The sequence below is a fragment of the Bos grunniens genome, chromosome 1, assembly GCF_055505025.1.
Source record: "Bos grunniens cultivar Pamir isolate PY7600 chromosome 1, Bosgru_T2T1.0, whole genome shotgun sequence".
Taxonomy (NCBI): Eukaryota; Metazoa; Chordata; class Mammalia; order Artiodactyla; family Bovidae; genus Bos; species Bos grunniens.
Window position 1 is genome coordinate 134401621 of NC_141165.1, and position 6000 is coordinate 134407620.

Consider the following 6000-nt stretch of genomic DNA (forward strand, 5'->3'; position numbering starts at 1 on the left):
GAATAGAGAATGTCTCTTATGAAAGTAACAAGTATATCCTTAAAGGGCCTCCCCTTGGTGGCTCAGACTGTAAAGAATCTGCCTACAATGCAGGAGACCTGGGTTCAGTCCTGGGTCAGGAAGATCCCCTGAAGAAGGGAATGGCTACCCATTCCAGTATACTTGCCTGGAGAATCCTCAGGGACAGAGGAGCCTGGTGGGCTACAGTCCATGGGGTCACAAAGAGTCAGACATGACTGAGCGATTAAGCAAAGCACAACCGGTATTCTTGGGCTTCCCTGGTAGCTCAGACGGTAATGAATCTGCCTGCACTATGGGAGATCCTGGTTCAATCCCTAGGTCAGGAAGATCCCCTGGAGAAGGGAATGACTATCCACATCAGTATTCTTACCTGGAGAATTCCATGGACAGTCCATGGGATCACAGAGTCAGAGAAGACTGACAGCTAATACTTTCACTTTCATCCTCTATGACTTATCACCTATGCATGTCTAATAACCAAATAATTAAAAGTTAGAGCCTCATAACATGAAAGACATTTAATAAGTACTTTGAAACAAAAAATATAGTCTGTGTTTTGAAGTAATTGGCAGTCTGATTGCTGAAGCAAAATAACAGATCTCTTGACAAACAGTAATCAGAAGAGAATGTAAGAAAATCTTCTCTGTTTGTCTGCCATCTGAACTTTTTTTGCTTCCTGTTAAGGCACATTTATATGATCTATAACAGCATAGAACAGCTTCAAGTTTATTATTGTATTTATTTGCCTACCAACATAGATTTCTAGATCAAAAAAGTCAACTATTCTTTCCTCAGAAATCAGCTCTAGAGAAGCTATGGACAGGGGCAGAAGGCAATTGCAGCCTGTCTAACTTAACTTTACTCTGAAAATATTCAGGCTGTCAATATCTAAAGTCTACCTTTTTCTATCAGTCAGGTAGTGATGTAAATGAGGTAAGCTTGGCGTGACTCACTCTTAGTGAATCTCTGCTGCCAGCTTTTTATCATAAGTGCTCGCAAAACACCTATTTAATGGACCTTCCTGAAATTGCACTCACAATCAATATGAAGTTTACTGATAGAGCATTTTTGGAATTCACCATTTGCTTCTTCATTAAACCTGGGATACTTAACATATCTTCAGGGTTCTAATAGCCTAAACCCTCTCCTTGAGTCTCTCAAAATCGCCAACACTTTTTCCAGTATGATTCTTAGAAGATGTCTTGATAATGTATTTATCTTCTATTTGAATTATTTTATAGCAAGGAAGATAGAACACTATCTTTCCCCAACCTAAATTCACAATTACACAGTTTGTATCATCATTGAGGACCTATCCTAAATACCAGAGATCTTGTCTTAGCTCAGCTAGTAAACAATCTGCTTGCAATGCCTGATACCCCCGTTCAATCACCTGGAGAAGGGACAGGCTACCCACTCCACTATTCACAGGCTTCCCTGGTGGCTCAGATTGTAAAAAATCTGCCTGAAGTATGGGAGACCTGGATTTGATTCCTGGGTGGGGAAGATCCCCTGGAAGAGGGCATGGCAACCCACTCCAGTATTCTTGCCTGGAGAATCCCCACGGATGGAGAAGCCAGGTGGGCTACAGTCCATGGGGTCGAAAAGAGTCAGACACAACTGAATGACTAAGTACAGAACTTCTTTTATAAAATTTAGTCTTGTAAATAATTTCTGGCTTCTCTATGAATTTAATCAAAATCCTTTACCTTTACTTGTATTCTGCTATTACGAGAATTATATATATATATTATATGTCAAAGACTAAAACCTGCCAAATCTTCTGATTTGATTAATTTGAGAATAGAATTTTTTTTTTCTTTTCTCGTAACTAGCCGAAGATCCTGATTTTTCATGCAAAAATCCAGGCATACTCAATCATTCAAGATCCTAAGAAACTTGCTGCAACAAGTTGGCTTTGAGTAGTTCTAGTTTCTAAAGTATGTTGTTGTGGTTTAGTTGCTAAGTCATGTCTGGCTCTTGTGACCCCATGGACTGTAGCCCACCAGGCTCCTCTGTTGCATGAGATTCCCCAGGCAAGAATACTAGAATGGGTTGTCATTTCCTGCTCCAGGGGATAGTCCTGACCCAGGAATAGAATCTAGGTCTCCTGCATTGCTAGCAGATTCTTTACCAACTGAGCTATGAGGAAAGCTCATTTCTAAATTATAACATGGGCATATAAACATAAAGAGGAAAATCAACGGATTATTTTGTAAACTTCCTGATATCCAAGGGAAACTATGTGTCCATGTGCTTGGGCTCACAAAGCAAGAGATTTCTTTAGCTAGGATGTCACTAATGAAGTTTTTTTTTGTAACTATTCATAGGATTTGAATACATTTAAGCTATCTTAGGCTTCACCTGTGGCTCAAACCTTAAAGAATCTACCTACAATGTGGGAGACCTGGATTCAGTCCTTAGGTTGGAAGATCCCCTAGAGAAGAGAATGGCTACTCACTCAAGTATGCTTGCCTGGAGAATCCCATGGACAGAGGCTACAGTCCATGGGGTTTCAAAGAGTTGGACATGACTGAGCAAGAAACACAAGCCATCTTGAAAGTAGGACCCTGGGGAAAAGAACATATGGAAAGCTAATTGTTCTTTGATTTGGCATTTCTCTGGATTAATTTAGCACTTTCTTCTAAACTCTCTTCCTTTGCAGGTGATGTGTAATAAACTTTCTACCTGTACAAGCAGAGCTACTTCCATAGGAAGGAATGGAAAACCCAGTATCAAACAGGGATAATTTGCTTGATACAGCCAAGCTAGAGCAATCTCTAAAGATGTGTCCAAACAATGTTCTTTCAGATTCATTTATTCATCCAAGCACACCCTGAAAATCCTGTTTATAAAGCTAAACTAAGAGGTTACAAGTGTAACATTCACAGACTTCAGCATCTAACAAAAAATAATTCTACCCAGTTCAGATATTATTTTTTTCTTGTCTGTTTTATGCTTCTGCACACAGTCATAATGCTGTTTTGCTAACTGCCCTCTGGAAACAAATTCATACCAGCCACAAATAGAGACCCTAAAAGAGAGATGTTTATTACTCTGCTATGAATTCTATCTCCTATTATGCTTTAAGAATGCTACAAACTTGAGCCATTACTTTGTAGATGACATTTCTAGCAAGTCCCCAAATAATGTTTTATGAGATTTCAAATGTCATGATTATGAGACAGTAAAAGATTTAAGGAAATAAAGGAAAGCACAGTATATATATATATATATATATATATATATATATATATAATTTATATATACATTTGCAGTTATAAAAACATATAATAAGTAGTAAGCTTTATTTTAAACACCAATTAAATCAGAACCACCCCACAGGTAATAAAAGTGAATATTAAACCACTGTGCCAACAGTAACAAAACTTTCTCCTACGTGATGGAATTTAGCATTTACTAAGGAAAGTCTAAAATTAGATTATCTAAGAATTCGTCTATCAAACTTAAGAATTGCATAGCCTGGAAAATAAGTAAATAAAAAGAAATAGAAAATAAGTATTAGTCAACAACTAATTACATTTATTACCTTTATGTTAATAATATGTTAGCATTACTAAGCATTAACATTTCATTCTCTGAGCCAAAACATATGTAACACCAGCCATACACAACAGTAATATACTATTGAGAAAACAAAAGATTACCATCTTCCAGCTCCTTCTAAATCTTGTACATATTATTTCAGGCAATAAATTACAATAAAGCTATGAGGTATACACCGACTTTATACAGAGTACATTGTAATGACGTCCAGATAACCAGTGGCATAGTTGAGGCCTGAAGTCTTAGGAAAGAAATACAAATGATGGATAAAAGTGTGGGTTCTGGATTCAAATTCTAGACCATCTCCCTTAGTATCTGTGTGATTTGGGGGAAAGTTCCCTTACCTCTCTCTGTCTTAGCTTTACATACACATTGTTTGTGCCTCTCCTGTGAGCTGGTGGGTATTATACTAGCTGATGCTTACGGGACACTCAGAGCCGTGCCTGGCTCTTGATAAAGATTAACCACTTGTACCATTTTCTTTACCTTGAATAGTTTATGGCCTGATAGAAATCAATGTCAATATGGATAAATGCTTATAAAGGCAACAGGACGAAATATAAAACCATATAAACAACTACATTTTACTGGAAAGGCTATTGAAAGCTTGTTAAATTGAGAAGGGGAAGGGAAAGCCTCTAAGGATGAGATCACAGTTGGGAATCAGTGACTGGAAACTGACCAGGCTTGTCTGGAATAATCTCTTAGAGACCCTGAGACTTAAAAGTTTTGACAGAGGAAAAAAGATGATTGAACAGTGTTGGGAAAGGACATTTCTGAAGTCAGCAGATATGACAGTTCAATAACAAGACAAATGCAGTAAAGGGAAACAAGTAATAACATACTTGAAGTGCTTTCTAAAGGGTAACGTGTGCAAAACCTGTTACATGTAAGTTATTATGATTATAGGATCATTTCCTGGCTGATACAGCTACAGCTATGTCACCTAGCCACGTGAGATCAACTGCCTATGCCTCAGAATACCAGTAACATCTAATCAGAGGTATTAGTAATATCTGTCCAGGGCTGAGGAGATCCTTACAGCTAAGGTGAAATCGTCTTTAAATGCCACTTTTAAGATTTAAAAATCTGTTGTCAGTGAGTAAAGTGGGGATTACCACCAACACCTTTACCTTAAGTGGGTTCTCAAGTCATGTGCATGCTAAGTTGCTTCAGTCTTGTCCAGCTCTTTGAAACCCTATGAAATGTAGCCTGCCAGGTTTCTTTGTCCATGGAATTCTCCAGGCAAGAATACTAGAGAGGGTTGCTCTGCCCTCCTCCAGGGGATCTTTCTGACGAGGGATGGAACCCACATCTCTTAAGTATCCTGCATTGGCAGGGGGGTTCTTTACCACTAGCACCACCTGGAAAGAGCGCTCAGATCACATTACAGTGCATAACAGTGTAACTGTTTGTCTTCTGTCGTGTTCCAGACATTCTTTCTTCCTGTGCAAAACGTCTTCTGTGAAGATCGTGGCATCTCTACACCTTTTAGGTCTGTCATCACAGACCATCAGCCTCTTGCTTGGTCTTCTGTTTAACCCTGAATTCTGTTTGTCCTGTGTCGGTCCTCTCCCCCAAAGCATGTTCTTGACTGTATTTCTCGTAGTGACTGCGGTTACTTGGTTATGTTTCCCATTCCATTTCCTGAGCTATGTCTTTAAGTATTTCTCTCTGAACTTGACCTCTAAGCCCCTAGAATCAATTTCTTGCTTTCTGACTGTACTTTCTTTCCCAGTGTTCCACATATCACCTATTATCTCTTTTACTCCTGCTTTTTACAAATGCAAAATTTATTGACCCTCTAACTTATCACATTTTTTTATTTACTCCAAGCCATGTGTCCCTACAATGTGTACATGTCCCCAGGAATTATGGCCCCACAATGTATTTATGACAATAGACCCTATATTAGGCATTATAAAGTAAGAATAAATCCTAGCCTCTGCCTATAAGCAGCTAGTTTCCAGTCTAAAATACTGACAAGAAATGAAAATGCAAAATGGTAAGTCTCCAGAAGCTGACGAGCATGTACCCAGTTGAGACTGAGAATATTAAGGAAAAATTCTCAAAAGTGATGATAATGCACTGTGACCAGAATAACAATAAAGACAGAAGTAAATGGAAATAGAGGATTATATGGACATGAGTGTAGGGAAAGGACATCCATGTAGGCCAAAGGATCTTGGAGATGAGACAGGTGTGAGAGCATATAGGAAAGTTCATTAGCATAATATGGCTGGAGAAAAGCTTGTGAAAGGAAAACCACGAGAGGAGGATATACAGATAATTAAATTTTATGACAACAGGGTTTACATAAAATACCAAGCTGTTTGGACTTCTTTATGGCTGTAAGAAGACCTAGGAGAACTTGATATACAAGAAAGCCAAGCTTAGACATGTGTCTTAGAG